We start from the raw sequence: 18,944 nt of genomic DNA, 5'->3' as shown, positions 1-18,944 counted from the left end.
AACAACAACAACATCAAAAACAGCAAACAAACAAAAAAACCCAAGGAGGGTACTGGCCTCAGATAGCTGAGGTGCCTACCAAAGGAATGATTTCAATGAGCCCAGATTCTTGCATCTTCCTACATATAGAAAAGTGTTAAATTCATTAAGTTGAGATATCTGGTTTTCTTTAATTAACAGTAATCTTTTGACCAGTTTTTGTTTCAAAACTCCTTCATATCCCACGTCCCCCCTTACCTCTCCAGAGCAGTCCCTCAGGGCTATTCTGAGAGACTGCTTCCCAAGCTTAAGTCCTTAAAATGTCCACTAAATAATTCTCAATTGTAAGTTGGGTGTTTTTTGTCAGTGAACAGTATAAAACGTGAACTAAAGGATACACGTCACATGAATGATCAGTGAAGTAGAAATTGCCTCTGAGAAGGAAAAGAGGCGACTGGAACTGAGTAGGGGAGACAAAGGTAATTTTAGCTTCATTTGAAATACTTAATTTCCTTTATTAAATTTAAAAACTGAAGCTAAAATGTTTAACAGCACTTGTTAATTTTTGTTATTTAATAATATATGGGAATTGGTTAATTAATTTCTATATTTTAATAAATTTTAAAGGGGGCAAAATCATGGTTATTTAATTCTATTATTTGCATTTGTGACTAATTTAAAACAATTTTTCTAGAAATTGTTTATTCTGTTTCATAGGCTTCTCTTTTGGACAAACTAAGGGTACAACTTTGTTACGAATACTGAAACTATAGAATTCATTTGATTAGCATTCTGCTCTGATGACTACAGAGATATGTACATTTTCAGATTATTTAATATTAAATGTTCAAATATAATCTTTCTAGAGGGTATAAACTATATTTAACTTCTTTCTCTATGTATAATCTGCCAGAAGAGATTTGTCTGTTGCCTTCTGACTAATGAAGACAGAATCCATATAGTAATAGCCATTAAAACCATTTTTCTTTAATATGGAAAAACAACACTTTCAAAATTAGTTTTATTTCAATTGCAACAGCATCTAAATCAAACACCAATTCCCTGAAGGGTCTATTTAAAATAACAGAAAATTGAAAATTTTCTAAAATTTATATTCATAATATTCTTGAAGCTACAGTGTTAAAAAATAGATCTAAGCTGCCTATCATCTCCCTACATATTCTATTTTATTAATCAAGTCCTTTGAAAAATTCGAGATTTCAGCAGAATCAATAGTCCCTAAATACGGGAAAATTTAGTCAATTCCCACTTACTTTGAAACAGACAATATGTTATATGTCCAAGTTTAAGGCTCTTCAGGAAAGTTTATGTGGATATCTGCTCGATCCAACTTGAAGATTAACCTATTAATAGACTTCCAGGACCACAGAGGAATGGGGGAAATTTTGATCTTCCCAAGAGAGGCTTAGACTACCAAACTAATATTACTTCTGATTATGGGAAAAGATTATAGTTTTCAAGGCTCAAACTTCCTGAAAAGAAAACACAAAGTGATCATATTTAGTATCTATCTAGACTGGTGAAGAGATATTTACATAAAACATTTAAAACATGCCTTCAAGCTATATGAAAGTATTACATCAGAAGATGGGGAAGAAGTGTCCTCATCTTCATTGTTGCCCATTCTAGATTTAATTGTCTTAATTAATATAGTAAGAATTTAAGTTAAACATTTTTTAAAAATCATTGAGAGGAATGATAATGAAAAACTGTAAACAGAGATTAAGAGCTATTTCACTAACTCTCTTCTGGAAGGTTTATAGAAACAAGATTGAAATGCATGGCAAAAATCACCACAATATTGTAAAGTAATTAGCTTCCAATTAAAATTAATTAATTAAAAAAAGATTGATAGTTATCAGCTTGAGATGGCATAGACAACATAAAATGGTTTTTGGTGGCATAAGAAAATACACTGGAATGGAAAACAGTGATTATCATTCTGTTTGTTATGATAACCTCCAGTGATTACCTCTAGAGGATAAGAAGGGGAGGCCGAAGGGGAGAATATTTAGGAGGCTTCATCATTTGATAATACTCTATTTAAACTTGGCTAGTCGGAGAAGGCAACGGCACCTCACTCAAGTACTCTTTCCTGGAAAATCCCATGGACGGAGGAGCCTGGTAGGCTCCAGTCCATGGGGTCGCTAAGAGTTGGACACGACTGAACGGCTTCACTTTCACTTTTCACTTTCATGCACTGGAGAAGGAAATGGCAACCCACTCCAGTGTTCTTGCCTGGAGAATCCCAGGGACAGTGGAGCCTGGTGGGCTACCATCTCTGGGGTTGCACAGAGTCGGACACGACTGAAGCGACTTAGCAGCAGCAGCAGCAGTACGTCAATAGGTGTTATTTATACTATTCTTTATGTGTGTTGTTTGGAATATTTCATAATTACATTTAAAAGAAAGATGGTTCCAAAAGATCATGGAGTAATCTGGATGCTATACTTAGAGATTTAGACTGATGAGAACATTTAGAAGGTGACCCTGATATAAGGACGAGACTGGTATAAGAAAAGTTGAATGAACTAGGGGAAGTTTAGCCAAACAGAGAAGACCTGGGGGTCAGAGGGTTTCCTGGCCACAGCAAGGAACATGACAGATGATTGAAATATTTGACAGTACTATGCAAAAAGGAATCGTTTTGATTTACATGACCACAAAGGATTAAACAACACAAAGCAAAACACAGTTCAGATTTAGTAGAATCAGTATAATTAAGAGTTGTCCAGAGATGGAATGGTCCACAATTCCACACTGGCTGTGTAAAAGTTTGTCTTGGAGGAATGACTTAGCAGGACTGTAATCTTGTTAAATTCAAGCAAAGTCGAACTTCTCCACAGTTTTCCAGAAGAATTAGGTTTTTAAAAAAATGTTTTTAAAATTTGAATATTTTTAAAGTTATATAATTTTCTATCTAAGCAGTTCTTCCACTGGTGGGGAAGTTGATCAAAAACTAGTCATTCCTGTAGTACTAACAGCCTGGAAATGTAACTTGGCCACTGGCAAGATGCAAAGCGCCTGAGGACAAACGCCAAGATCTGAGGGAAAATGCTAGTCTATCCAAGTTAGATTATTCAAAAGTGTTGTTAGATGATATGAAGTGAAACAGAAGCTGGAGAACAAAATTAGTTGAGTTGTTGATCCCAGTAGATGACATAAAACCAAGCCCATTAGTTCCATCCATGTAAGCTAATGGGCTCTTCTTGCTCTTCTCAAACTTGTTTACCCAGCTAACTTGAACTTATCTAAAGGGCTCATGATAGGATGGAGTCACTATTTTGGAGAGAAGCTGAACAAATTGTCACTAAGAAGTGGAATGGCTATGTTAGAGCAGCTAATATGTATTTTATGATACTTATGAGCCTTGATGTCATCCAAAGCCTTCCAATTACCAGCTATATAACCTTGACAAAATTACTTATCTGAGCCTTAAATGACTTATCTCTAAAATAAAACATTAATTTTACATGCCTAGTATGTTAAAGGAAAAAATCATATGCAGTTGATCCTTGAATAATGCAGGTGTTGGGCACTGATCCTCTGTACACTTTAAAATCCATGTATAACTTAGAATCAGATCTTCATATCCTGTTTGTTTCCTCCTAGCCATCATTTGGCATCCACAGAGTCAACCAACCATGGATTGTGGAGTACTGTAGTATTTACAATTGAGAAAAATTCTGGTCTAAGTAGACTTATGTTCAAAGGCCAACATGTTGCATAGCAAGTACTCAATAAAGGGGTTCAAAAATAGAGTGGGGCAGGAAGAAATAACCGTATTTATTTCTATGTTCTTAATGCTGGATGTATAGTTGTTGTGCGTCGTACTCTGTCACGTCTGACTCTTTGCAACCCCCATGGACTGTAGCCCGCCAGACTCCTCCGTCCATGGGATTTTCCAGGCAAGAATACTGGAGTCAGTTGCCATTTCCTTCTCCAAGGGATCTTTTCAACCCAGGGATTGAACCCGTGTCTCTTTCGTCTGTTGCATTGCAGGCAGATTCTTTACTCGCTGAGCCCCTGGGGAAGCCCTGGATGTATACTAGGTGTTCAACCAATATTTGCAATAAATTAGCGCTGAAAAGACAGACAAAGGATGACAAATATGAGCCAGACAACTAAGCCACAAAAGACAGAAAAAATGGACAAAATAGCAGGAGTGCTGTGCAGAGACAGGCCTATTAGGGTGAGGGATGCATATAGAAAAGGAAATGTGTCATGTTCATGGAGAAGGTGCCCATCTATAGATGAAGGTGTGGCTACGGGGAAGAAGGGGAGGTTGGAGAAGTGAAGGTGACGATATTGCAGGGACATTTGAGTTTGTGAGCATGTCCAGTGGTCCCTTGACTCATTATAGATATGACAAGGAAGGATTAGAAAGAGGGTTTCAGATCAAGTTAGATACCATCAAAAATCCTGATGGACTGCATTATAAATTTGAAAGGGTTTCTATGCATTAGACATACTTGGTCTGGATGTAAAGGTTTACCATACTTCATGGCTGAAGGGCCACCAGAATGTAGAACTGGATTTCTGCCCAGCACTGCTGCCTGGGCGCATTATCTTCAGGTGTCAGAGGATTTCCTGGGGTTGAGTCTTCTGCCCCCTGACATTCTGTTTTTCATACTAAAGTCAGGCAGATCTGTTTGCTGAGCATTTGATTCAGGTATCAGCTTGAATGGGTCTATTTCAATCAGCATAAACAGTGTACATTTGCCTCCATTATACATGGTTTTCTCAGACATCATTTAGGGGCCCTTAGGGACGTGCCCACACATTTTAAAGGCAGCCGTAACCCCTAATACTACTTGTTCCCACATAGAGTAATTGGCCTAGGCTGAGATCAACTTCTAGAAGAATCACAGGGCGGAGGCCACCAGAGCTTAGATCTGCTTCTGAAAGAATGTTCTTTCCTCCAATAACGTATCATCAAAGCTAATGAAGAACCAGAGTAGGTAAGGTTTAGAACTGAAAGGATGAGATTTTCAATGACTGTGAGGTCACAGTCATATCTAGGTGCCAAGAAAACCCTTTGTTCCATGTAAAGAATTCCAAAGTATAGTCAAGTTCAGTTCAGGCCAGTTCAATTCAGTTCAGTCTCTTAGTCGTGTCTGACTTTTTGCGACCCCATGAATCTCAGCTAGTGGTTCTCAAATTTAAACAAGTATCAGATTTATCTGAAGGGCTTATTAAACACACATTGCTGGACTTGCCCACCAGAGTTTCTGATTAAGTAGGTCTGAGATGGAGCCTGAAATTGCAAATTTGTAACAGGTTCTGAAATGATGGTGCTAGTGCGGAAAATACACTTGGAGAACCATTGGCCTGGAGACATGAGAGGTAGATCACCAGAAAAACCTAGAAATCTCATAGCCACAAAAATCTTGGAACAAACTGGTATTCTTGATTCTGTAGAACATGTTAAAATAGCAGTCACTTTTTCAGAAATCATTGACTCATCTATTTTAGACAGAATAGGATGACCCAGCTGTAACACTGAACCGAGTATTCATTAAAATTCATGTGCATAAAGAAACCTTCCATTCCAGAAAGTCATAGAGTATCCCCTTTATGACTCATTGGAAGGCAGGGATGCTGGACCAGCTGAATAGTTGTCACCAAATACGCGAGTTGGTTGAGGTGTTTCTGCAAAGCTGTCATCACTTATTCTTTCTGCTTTGCCCAAAGCTGTAGATTGCATGAAAGTCTTACTTCTTCATGCTCATCAAAATATTATAGAGTTGGTCTATAACCAGCTCTCTAGATTAGTATTAATGAGAGTAATTGTCTCAGATGATATTGTCATCCTAAGCATTAGTAATCCTAACAGGACCCCACTGCACTAGCAGGAGTTGGTCTGAGGGACCACAATTAGTGTCTTTGATCTTGCAGAAATCCTTGGCTTTGAGCAATGAAAGTAATATGTCTGCTTTGCTGGAACCAGGTGCTAGATCCATTGTTTAGTCACACATTGGAACTAACTACACAAAGGTAATGACCCGCCGGCTCAGACAGTAAAGGATCTGCCAGCAATGCAAGAGACCCGGGTTCAATCCCTGGGTTGGGAAGATACTCTAGAGAAGGGAAAGGCTACCCACTCCAGTATTCTTGCCTGGAGAATCCTGTGGATAAAGGAGCCTGGTGGGCTATGGCCTACAGGGTCGTAAAGAGTCAGACATGACTGAGTGACTAACAGTTTCACACAAGGGTAGTTCCCCTGCTTCTTCATTTGTTGCCAACTTCAGACGGTTAAGCGTCTGTCTACAATGCGGGAGACCCGGGTTCGATCCCTGGGTCGAGAAGATCCCTTGGAGAAGGAAGTAGCAATCCATTCCAGTACTACTGAATGGAGAATCCTATGGACAGAGGACCTTGGTAGGCTACAGTCCATGGGGTCTATAAGAGTCAGACACGACTGAGTGACTTCACTTTCACTTTTTTTCACTTTAGATAACTTTTAGTGAATGAGGCAAAGTGAAATGGAGACCTAATGAAGGTATAAGTAGTGCTGGTGGCCAAATTTCCAGGTGAAGAAAAGGATATGAGGTGCAAGGATCTGTAGTTACTAATTTAACAAATGTTTATGTGCTAAAAGCTTTTCTGGGATTAGAAAACCTCAGCAAAAAAGCCAAGATTCCTGCCTTCAAGTTGCCAACATCTTTAAACTGGAGAGGGTGGACATAAAGGGGAATTTTCTTAATGGATAAAGGACTCCAAGGGGCTTCCTCAGTGGCTCAGTAGGGAAAGAATCCACCTGCAGTGTAGGAGACACAGGAGATACAGATTTGATCCCAGGGGGAAGATCCCCTGGAGGAGGGCATGGCAACCCACTTCAGTATTCTTGCCTGGATAACCCCTTGGACCGAGGAGCCTGGGAGGCTACAGTCCATGGGGTTGCATGGAGCTGGAAACGGGTGAAGGGACTGAGCACACAGCACACAAGGGACTCCATTTGTTTTTTGACATCTTGATAGGTTTTCCAACCTGCTGCTTCCAACATGGGGTAGGTAACAATGATTTGTTTACATAGTAAAGTCATTTGGTCAAGTTTCAAAGGTTCCTGGATAAGAGCATGATCCATGAAGCTACACGATGTCCTTGATTCTGTTGGACATATCCAGCTTCTACTAAATGTAGTAGGGAGCCACTTTTAAAATGACTGAGCGCAAAAATCTTATTTTCTGAAGAGATTCTGGACTCCGAAGAGATATGGGAAGTGGGACGGGGATGGTGGACAGGGCCCAGTAGTGGGTGCGTGGTGCAGGAGCACAAGATGGGGGATGCATATTCTTCAGTATGCAAGATCAGATTCTGAAGTAAAAATCTGGATCGAGGCAGTAGAAGGTTGTTATATGATGGAAGAGGACAAAGATTTATGCATGGGAATAAAATACACTGAGATATGTTCTGGATGATTTCCAGAGACCATCCAAGGCTAGCTTTTATAAGCTTTTAGTGCATTCTTACTTTGGGCAAGAAAGATCCCTTTAAAGAGGCCAGAATGAAGCAAATATCCTCTGCCACATAAACGAGAAATAAAAGCAAGCAGATGTGAAGTAGCAGACGAGAAAATAGGATTTAATTGCTTACTAAGAAATAGAATGAATGCATCAATATATTTATTGCACAATTAATATATGTGTATTACTCAAGGTTCTCCAGAGAAACAGAACCAACAGGGTGTATGTGTATAGAAAGAAATTTATTACAAGAAATTGGCTTACATGACTATGCAGACTGGGAAGTCCCAATATCTGCAGTCAGCAAAGTAGACATCTAGGACAGCCACTGGCACAATTGCAGCCCAAGTCTGACAGCCTGCACTAGGAGAGTTGATGGTGTAAATTCCAGTCCAAAGGCTGACAGGATAGAGATCTGAGAAGAGCTGATGTTTAAGTCCAAAGGCAGGAAGAGATCAATGCCCCAGCTTATGCAGTTAGGCAGTAGGAGTTCCCTCATGCTCCTGGGAGGGTCAGTCTTTTTTTCCTACTTAAGCCTTCAGCTGATTTGATGAGGCCCACCCACTGTAGGGAAGACAATCTGTTTTACTCAGCCTATTGATTGAAATGTTAATCACATCAAAAACAACCTCAGAGACACACCCAGAAAAATATTTGACCTAATATCTAGGCACCCAGTGACCCAGTCAAGTTGACACATAAAATTAATCATCAAAATATTCCAGGACTGTATTAAGTGCTTTACCTCACTTAATGCTCCCAACAATAAAGAATCCAGGAATTCCCTGGTAGTCCAGTGGTTAGGACTCAGCACTTTCAGTCCTGAGGCCCAGGTTCAATCCCTGCTTGAGGAAATAAAATCCTACAAGCCTTGTGGTGAGGCCAAAACAAATCCAGTAATTATTCTAATTTCTGTATTAGTTGGAGTAACACTAGGTACCATAAGAAATAGACTTAAAACTTGAAAGTGATTTAAATACCATAGAAGTTAATTTCTTGCTCATATATCAATACACAGGATTCCTGATCAGCAGGCAGCTCTTCTATCTTGTCGTTCCATCATTCTGTCAGTCCTCACTGTTATTATCTGCATCTAGCCAACAGAAGGGGGGAGGATGGGAAAATAAGGAAATAATCCACTTCTTATAAGCCTTGGCCCAGGAATGCTGCATGTCATTTTTACAAACATTCCTTTGGTGAGAATTAGTTACCTACCCACACTAGGATGTAAGAGCAGCAGAGAAATTTGTCCCTTCCTGGGGAAAACTCCATGCTCTGAACACAGTACTCAAACTTATGCTCATCTGGCTCTCTGCATAATCTGCTCCTCTAGTGCCAAATATCTGTGCTCACCCTTCTTTTTACCCGTAGGACATGCTTACTGCTCCCCAGAAAAGTTAAGCCTCAGTACCATCCACTTTCTACAGTCACCTCAACTCCACGATCTCTTGGGGATGCATGTTTCTCTTCACCAGGTCTCACGGTCTTCTTTAGGTCAGGCAGTCTACAAACTGAAAAAGAAAATGTGCAGCAGCAGAGCAGGGGTGAGATATATGCCATCGAAGCTCTCATTCGGATAAAAAAGAATGGAAAATACACAGCTTTCAGTACTGCTGTTCCGCCATTCTCTAGAGCAGGAATAAGCAAACTATAGCCAGTGGGCCAAATCTGAACTACTGCCTGCTTTTGTAAATAAAATATTATGGAAACATAGCCATGCCCAGTCATTTACATATTGTCTGCGGCTACATTATAATGGTAGAGCTGAATGGTTGTAACAGAGATAGTATGCCCTGAAAAGCCTAAATTATTTGCTCTCTGTATTTGTACAGAAAATGTTTGCTGACCGCTGCCCTAGGATCTAACAGTTGTCACCTGAATCACACTGGAAGAAGACGAAAGTGAGTGTGGAGAAGGCACAGTACTTCCTAGAGCCTTGCTCCAGAAACACCAGGCCTAAATTGCATTCACATTCCATCCTCACATGGCCTCATCTAGATGAGTGTGGAATAGAGAAATGTAGTCTGTGGCTTTGGGATTGGAATGAAAACTGACCTTTTCCAGTCCTGTGGCCACTGCTGAGTTTTCCAAATTTGCTGGCATATTGAGTGCAGCACTTTCACAGCATCATCTTTCAGGATTTGAAATAGCTCAACTGGAATGCCATCACCTCCACTAGCTTTGTTCGTAGTGATGCTTTCTAAGGCCCACTTGACTTCACATTCCAGGATGTCTGGCTCTAGGTGAGTGATCACACCATCGTGATTATCTGGGTCGTGAAGATCTTTTTTTGTATAATTCTTCTGTGTATTCTTGCCACCTCTTCTTAATATCTTCTGCTTCTATTAGGTCCAGACCATTTCTGTCCTTTATCGAGCCCATCTTTGCATAAAATGTTCCCTTGCTATCTCTTTCTTGAAGAGATCTCTAGTCTTTCCCATTCTGTTCTTTTCCTCTGTTACTTTGCATTGATCGCTGAGGAAAGCTTTTTCATCTCTTCTTGCTATTCTTTGGAACTCTGCATTCAGATGCTTATATCTTTCCTTTTCTCCTTTGGTTTTTGCTTCTCTTCTTTTCACAGCTATTTGTAAGGCCTCCCCAGACAGCCATTTTGCTTTCTTGCATTTCTTTTCCATGGGGTTGGACTTGATCCCTGTCTCCTGTACAATGTCACGAACCTCATTCCATAGTTCATCAGGCACTCTATCTATCAGATCTAGCCCCTTAAATTTATTTCTCACTTCCACTGTATAATCATAAGGGATTTGATTTAGGACATACCTGAATGGTCTAGTGGTTTTCCCCCCTTTCTTCAATTTAAGTCTGAATTTGGTAATAAGGAGTTCATGATCTGAGCCACAGCCAGCTCCCAGTCTTGTTTTTGCTGGCTGTATAGAGCTTCTCCATCTTTGGCTATAAAGAATATAATCAATCTGATTTTGGTGTGACCATCTGGTGATGTCCATGTGTAGAGTCTTCTCTTGTGTTGTTGGAAGAGGGTGTTTGCTATGACCAGTGTGTTCTCTTGGCAAAACTCTATTAGCCTTTGCCCTGCTTCATTCCATATTCCAAGGCCAAATTTGCCTGTTACTCCAGGTGTTTCTTGACTTCCTGCTTTTGAATTCCAGTCCCCTATAAGGAAAAGGACATCTTTTTTGGGTGTTAGTTCTAAAAGGTCTTGTAGGTCTTCATAGTACCGTTCAACTTCAGCTTGTTCTGCTTTATTGGCTGGGGCATAGACTTGGATTACTGTGATATTGATTTCCTTGGAAATGAACAGAGATCATTCTGTCATTTTTGAGATTGCATCCAAGTACTCCATTTCAGACTCTTTTGTTGACCATGATGGCTACTCCATTTCTTCTAAGGGATTCCTGCCCACTGTAGTAGATATAATGGTCATCTGAGTTAAATTCACCCATTCCAGTCCATTTTAGTTCAAAGAAAGGCAATGCCAAAGAATGCTCAAACTACCACACAATTGCACTCATCTCACACGCTAGTAAAGTAATGCTCAAAATTCTCCAAGCCAGGCTTCAGCAATACGTGAACCGTGAACTTCCAGATGTTCAAGCTGGTTTTAGAAAAGGCAGAGGAACCAGAGATCAAATTGCCAACATCCGCTGGATCGTGGAAAAGCAAGAGAGTTCCAGAAATACATCTATTTCTGCTTTATTGACTATGCCAAAGCCTTTGACTGTGTAGATCACAATAAACTGTGGAAAATTCTGAAAGAGATGGGAATACCAGACCACCTGACCGGCCTCTTGAGAAATCTGTATGCAGATCAGGAAGCAACAGTTAGAACTGGACATGGAACAACGGACTCCTTCCAAATAGGAAAAGGAGTATGTCAAGGCTGTGCATTGTCACCCTGCTTATTTAACTTCTATGCAGAGTACATCATGAGAAATGCTGGACTGGAAGAAACACAAGCTGGAATCAAGATTGCTGGGAGAAATATCAATAACCTCAGATATGCAGATGACACCACCCTTATGGCAGACAGTGAAGAGGAACTAAAAAGCCTCTTGATGAAAGTGAAAGAGGAGAGTGAAAAAGTTGGCTTAAAGCTCAACATTCAGAAAAGGAAGATCATGGCATCCGGTCCCATCACTTCATGGGAAATAGATGGGGAAACAGTGGAAACAGTGTCAGACTTTTATTTTGGGGGCTCCAAAATCACTGCAGATGGTGACTGCAGCCATGAAATTAAAAGACGCTTACTCCTTGGAAGAAAAGTTATGACCAACCTAGATAGCATATTGAAAAGCAGAGATATTACTTTGCCAACAAGGTCTGTCTAGTGAAGGCTGTGGTTTTTCCTGTGGTCATGTATGGATGTGAGAGTTGGACTGCGAAGAAAGCTGAATGCCGAATTGATGCTTTTGAAGTGTGATGTTGGAGAAGACTCTTGAGAGTCCCTTGGACTGCAAGGATATCCAACTAGTCCATTCTGAAGATCAGTCCTGGGTGTTCATTGGAAGGACTGATATTGAAGCTGAAACTCCAATTTTTTGGCCACCTCATGCAAAGAGTTGACTCATTGGAAAAGGCTCTGATGCTGGGAGGGATTGGGGACAGGAAGAGAAGGGGACGACAGAGGATGAGATGGCTGGATGGCATCACTGACTTGATGGACGTGAGTTTGAGTGAACTCCGGGAGTTGGTGATGGACAGGGAGGCCTGGCCTGCTGCAATTCATGGGATCACAAAGAGTCAGACACAACTGAGCGACTGAACTGAACTGAACTGAGTCTGTGGCTGGACAGCCGCTTTCCAACAACTCTGTTATACAAAGGGGGGTAAGAATGTTGGTGGAGAGCTGGTCAACCCCACGCTAATGCCCATCCTGTGGATTATTCTAAAATTAAACTTTTGGTAACTTGGGAAGAAGTCCAAAAGAGAAAGGACATATGTATACCTATGGTTGATTCATGTTGATGTATGGCAGAAGCCAACACAATATTGTAAAGCAATTATCCTTCAATTAAAAATAAATTTTTAAAAACGTTAGTAACTTGACTAATGACTTCAAATGTGTTTGGAGGTTTTATAACAAAATGGTTAACAATTCAGTCTCTAGAATCAGAAGGACATGGTTTTGAAGAGTAAATACTCAATAAATGTTATTAAAATATTCTTGCCTTCATGAAACAGTAGCTCTTGCTAGAGGTTAAAATTTACCTCCTAATCAGTAGCTTGGAATTTGTGAAATCCTGGTGTAGAGGTCTTTAAGTTCCCTTCCCATTCTGAAGGAGATCAGCCCTGGGATTTCTTTGGAAGGAATGATGCTAAAGCTGAAACTCCAGTACTTTGGCCACCTGATGCGAAGAGCTGACTTATTGGAAAAGACTCTGATGCTGGGTGGGTTGGGGGCAGGAGGAGAAGGGGATGACAGAGGATTAGATGGCTGGATGGCATCACCAACTCTATGGACATGAGTTTGGGTGAAGTCTGGGAGTTGGTGATGGACAGGGAGGCCTGGCGTGCTGCAGTTCATGGGGTCGCAAAGAGTCGGACACGACCAGAGCAAGTGAACTGAACTGAAGTTCCCGTCCAATTCAGGAATGCTTTCATTCCACATATTTTGCTGGAGCTGTACCCTGTACCTGAGACTGTGTGAGGTGGTGGAGAGACAGAGATTAACAAGACAATGCTCCGGCTCTTGAGATGTTTACAGTCTAAAGAGGAAAACTGACATGGTATCCGTGCCTTTTCTTAATACCTAGGGGTAGGAACACTGAACTGGAAAGATGCATAGAGTTAAGAGCCATGGTGATTCCTGCCTGTCTGACAGCTTTCAGGGTGAACTCCTAAGCACCTAGGCCCTGCTGGCTCTGCTGTGCTTAGGTCCTGCTGGGCTTACCTGTCAAATTCTCCCATCAGTTGGGTCTTTCTCTTGGAATATACCCTTTGTCTTTAGTTCTTGACTTCCTCTTTGTTTATGGTCTTTGTCCTCGGAATCTTTCACTCTAAGTTTATTTTCCATTCTTGTATCACCCCAACCTTATTCCTTTGTTTTTAAATTTAAAAGTGATTGACAATTGACACTTTCTTCTAGAAAGTTTGTGAAAACCCCCAATCTTTTTTATTTCAGAAAAACTAGTCTTTGGAACCCTGAGAGAGCCACGGATATGGTTTGTGGAATCTCAGTTTTTGGCAAACGTTGTTTATGTTTTTATTCCACTGATAAATTTAAAAATTAATGAAAGCATATTCTGACATCAAAATGATGACATTCTAACTGACTAGTTCCTTGTAAACCAAGTGCCTGAGCTTGTATTTGTATTTATGATTGTGTTTGCATCAGATGGCATCATGGAGTGCTGCCTGCCTGAAGGTTTCAATGTTATAACAGTAGAAGAAAGTGGTGAGAGCATTGGGTCATGAGAAATATGAGTGTGGATATAGAAAATCAAAAGAAGAAAATAACCTGTACTGTAGCATCTGGTATCATGTTTATTTTATAAGTGGATGTATTGTTTGGTTACTAATCTGGAAAATTCATTAACAATAAATATGTCATGAAGTATTCATTATTTCAATAACTGGAGTAAGTACCCATGCAGAGACCCATGTTTAATGTCACAATGTTAAAATTATCTTGAACAATTTACAGAACTGACACTCATGACAATTGTTCTAAGACCATTGTTCACTGGAAGAGTTTTGATTCTATAGGAAGATTGTTTATTCTGAATTAGGAAACAAAATCATACTTAGAGGAAAGTGTATTTTACCTTGCATTAGTATGTTTGAAGTCAAAATATGAAAGTCAATTATATATAAAACCTGACCTGAGGCTGCAACCTTGAATATTAAAGCCTACATTAGCAATGTAGTTGCAGAAACACAACCTCATATATCATATTAAATTAGTGCTGTTAATTTGAATTTTAATGATTTTACAGTTTTGTTAGTATGTAATTTGCAAACTTGCTTTTGTTTTTAGTTGGATAAAAGGTATGAGCACGTATTTCTTTTATATTCACATAAAATATGTGCATATTTTTTACATTATGATAAAATAGTGTAAGGCAGCATGGGGAGGGGTGTATCTGCAGGCATGCCTTTCCATTTACATTGAGAATACACATTATTCAAGTTTAGTAAACTGCATTAAACAACCAACACACTTAGGACCTCAGGAATCCCAGTCTTTGAATCAGCACAGACTGTGAATGAAAGTTTTAATGTAGTTGAGGAAAAATGGGCAGAATAAGGACAGTATTAAGAATATTCGTTGGAAGGACTGATGCTGAAGCTGACTTAGTGGAAAAGACCCTGATGCTGAGAAAGAATGAGGACAGGAGGAGAAGGGGATGGCAGGGGATGAGATGGTTAGATGGCATCATCAACTCAATGGACCTGAGTTTGAGCAAACTCCAGGAGAAAGTGAAGGACAGGGAAGCCTGGCATGCTGCAGTCCATGGGGTTGCAATGAGCCAGACATGACTGAGTGACTGAACAACAATAGAATAATATTCCACTTAAACAAATGTCTAATTGATGTTATTACTTTTTTGTAAGATTAAACTCGTTCTTATAAAATATTGGTGGTAACACATGGTTGGCTTATTTAATGCTTTACTTAACAAAATGTTACTATAAAATTGTACCAGTTCAGGATGTTTCAAAGTAATGAACCCCTGCTTGTCTTGGTCCTCTGCAGCCCACTGTAATCTCTGATCCTCTGTCTCCAGGGTTCTGACCCTGGGACCACTCACTCAGTTCAGAACTTTTGATCTTAGGTGGCTGCCTCAACCACACAGGAGCTTGTAAACCAGTGATTACAAGATAGTGGATTCCCTTGTAACTGAGACAGGTAGTTGGTCAGTTAATAGAAACAAATAAATTAAAACAGGTTACTTAAAGTATGATACACACATAGTGATTTTTTTTCTCACTTAATACAAATAATGTATGTTAATTCACCAGTATTTGAGATTTTTCTCTTGTTTTTAATTGAAGCATAGCTGGTTTGCAATGTTGTGCTAGTTTCCGGTGTATAGCAAAAAGATTCAGTTATATATCTATACATCTATATATACGTTTCCCTGAATATATGAATCTTTACATGCTAGTAAAGTATGTTCAAAATTCACCAAGCCACACTTCAGCAATACATGAACCGTGAACTTCCAGATGTTCAAGCTGGTTTCAGAAAAGGCAGGGGAACCAGAGATCAAACTGCCAACATCCATTGGATCATTGAAAAAGCAAGAGATTTCCAGAAAAACATCTATTTCTGCTTTATTGACTATGCCAAAGCCTTTGACTGTGTGGATCACAATAAACTGTGGAAAATTCTGAAAGAGATGGGAATACAGACCACCTGACCTGCCTCTTGAGAAACCTATATGCAGATCAGGAAGCAACAGTTAGAACTGGACATGGAAAAACAGACTGGTTCCAAATAGGAAAAGGAGTACGTCAAGGCTGTGTATTGTCACCCTGCTTACTTAACTTATATGCAGAGTACATCATGAGAAACGCTGGGCTGGAAGAAGCACAAGCTGGAATCAAGATTGCTGGGAGAAATATCAATAACCTCAGATATGCAGATGATACCACCCTTATGGCAGAAAGTGAAGAAGAACTAAAGAGACTCTTGATGAAAGTGAAAGAAGAGAGTGAAAAAGTTGGCTTAAAGTTCAACATTCAGAAAACTAAGATCATGGCATTTGGTCCCATGGCAAATAGATGGGGAAACAGTGGCTGACTTAATTTTGGGGGACTCCAAAATCACTGCAGATGGTGACTGCAGCTATGAAATTGAAAGACACTTACTCCTTGGAAGGAAAGTTATGACCAACCTAGATAGCATATTCAAAAGCAGAGACTTACTTTGCCAACAAATGTCCGTCTAGTCAAGGCTATGGTTTTTCCAGTGGTCATGTATGGATGTGAGAGTTGGACTATGAAGAAAGCTGAGCACCGAAGAATTGATGCTTTTGAACTGTGTTGTTGCAGAAGACTCTTGAGAGTCCCTTGGACTTCAAGGAGATCCAACCAGTTCAGTTCAGTTCAGACACTCAGTCGTGTCCGACTCTTTGCAACCCCATGAATCGCAGCACGCCAGGCCTCCCTGTCCATCACCAACTCCTGGAGTTCACTCAGACTCACGTCCATCGAGTCAGTGATGCCATCCAGCCATCTCATCCTCCGTTGTCCCCTTCTTCTCCTGCTCCCAATCCCTCCCAGCATCAGAGTCTTTTCCAATGAGTTAACTCTTCGCATAATGTGGCCAAAGTACTGGAGTTTCAGCTTCAGCATCATTCCCTCAAAAGAAATCCCAGGACTGACCTCCTTCAGAATGGACTGGTTGGATCTCCTTGCAGTCCAAGGGACTCTCAAGAGTCTTCTCCAACACCACATTCAAAAGCATTCTTTGGCGCTCTGCCTTCTTTACAGTCCAGCTCGCACATCCATACGTGACCACTGGAAAAACCATAGCCTTGACTAGATGGACCTTAGTCGGCAAAGTAATGTCTCTGCTTTTGAATATGCTATCTATATTGGTCATAACTTTTCTTCCAAGGAGTAAGCGTCTTTTAATTTCATGGCTGCAGTCACCATCTGGAGTGATTTTGGAGCCCCCAAAAATAAAGTCTGACACTGTTTCCACTGTTTCCCCATCTATTTCCCATGAAGTGATGGGACCGGATGCCATGATCTTCCTTTTCTGAATGTTGAGCTTTAAGCCAACTTTTTCACTCTCCTCTTTCACTTTCATCAAGAGGCTTTTTAGTTCCTCGTCACTGTCTGCCATAGGGTGGTGTCATCTGCATATCTGAGGTTATTGATATTTCTCCCAGCAATCTTGATTCCAGCTTGTGTTTCTTCCAGTCCAGCATTTCTCATGATGTACTCTGCATAGAAGTTAAATAAGCAGGGTGACAATACACAGCCTTGACATACTCCTTTTCCTATTTGGAACCAGTCTGTTGTTTGATGTCCAGTTCTAACTGTTGCTTCCTGATCTGCATACAGATTTCTCAAGAGGCAGGTCAGGTGGTCAGGTATTCCCATCTCTTTCAGAATTTTCCACAGTTTATTGTGATCCACACATTCAAAGGCTTTGGCATAGTCAATAAAGCAGAAATAGATGTATTTCTGGAACTCTCTTGCTTTTTCCATGATCCAGCGGATGTTGGCAATTTGATCTCTGGTTCCTCTGCCTTTTCTAAACCCAGCTTGAACATCTGGAAGTTCATGGTTCATGTATTGCTGAAGCCTGGCTTGGAGAATTTTGAGCATTACTTTACTAGCGTGAGATCCAACCAGTTCATCCTAAAGGAGATCAGTCCTGGGTGTTCATTGGAAGGACTGATGTTGAAGCTGAAATCCAATACTTTGGTCACCTGATGTGAAGAGCTGACTCATTTGAAAAGACTCAGATGCTGGGAAAGATTGAGGGCAGGAGGAGAAGGGTACAACAGAGGATGAGACGGTTGGATGGCATCATCAACTCAATGGACATGGGTCTGGGTAAACTCTGGCAGTTGGTGATGGACAGGGAGGCCTTGCGTGCTGCAGTTCATGGGGTCCCAAAGAGTCAGACACGACAGGGTGACTGAATTGAATTGAACAAGATATTGAAAACAGTTTCCTGTGCTATACAGTAGAATCTTGTTATTTATCTATTCTAAATATAATAGTGTGTATATATTAATCCTATGCTAATTCCCTCTCTTCCCTCTTTTCCCTTTGGCAACCATATATTATTTTTATATCTGTGAATCTATTTCTGTTTTGTAATGAGTTTTCTTGTGTCATTTTTTTCTTTTTTAAAACTGAAGTACAGTTGATTCACAATGTTGTGTTAGTTTCAGGTGTACAGCAAGAACTAAAGAGCCTCTTGATGAAAGTGAAAGAGGAGAGTGAAAAAGCTGGCTTAAAGCTCAACATTCAGAAAACGAAGATCATGGCATCTTAGTATATATAACATATATATGTTAACATATATACATACATAAAATATATCTTAACATATGTATACATAACATATATCTCAACATATATGTGTGTGTGTGTGTATATATATATATATATATATATATATTCTTTTCCATGTTCTTTTCCCCTGTAGTTATTACAAAACATTGAGCGAAGTTCTCTGGTTCTCTGTGCTATATAGTAGCTCATTGTTGGTTATCTATTTTATATATAGTGTATTATATTTTGGACTCCACATATAAGTGATATGATATTTGTCTTTCTCTGCTGACTTCATTTAGTATGATAATCTGTTCAGTTCAGTTCAGTTCAGTCACTCAGTCATGTCCAACTCTTTGCGACCCCATGAATTGCAGCACGCCAGGTCTCCCTGTCCATCAGCAACTCCCGGAGTTCACTCAGACTCATGTCCATCAAGTTGGTGTTGTCATCCAGCCATCTCATCCTCTCCGTCCATATCACCAATATTTTGATATGGAGTCCTCAAAAGTATGGTCCCATCACTTAGTGTATAAA

The sequence above is a fragment of the Ovis aries genome, chromosome 3 (assembly GCF_016772045.2).
Source record: "Ovis aries strain OAR_USU_Benz2616 breed Rambouillet chromosome 3, ARS-UI_Ramb_v3.0, whole genome shotgun sequence".
NCBI lineage: Eukaryota > Metazoa > Chordata > Mammalia > Artiodactyla > Bovidae > Ovis > Ovis aries.
This window is presented reverse-complemented; position numbering follows the sequence as displayed.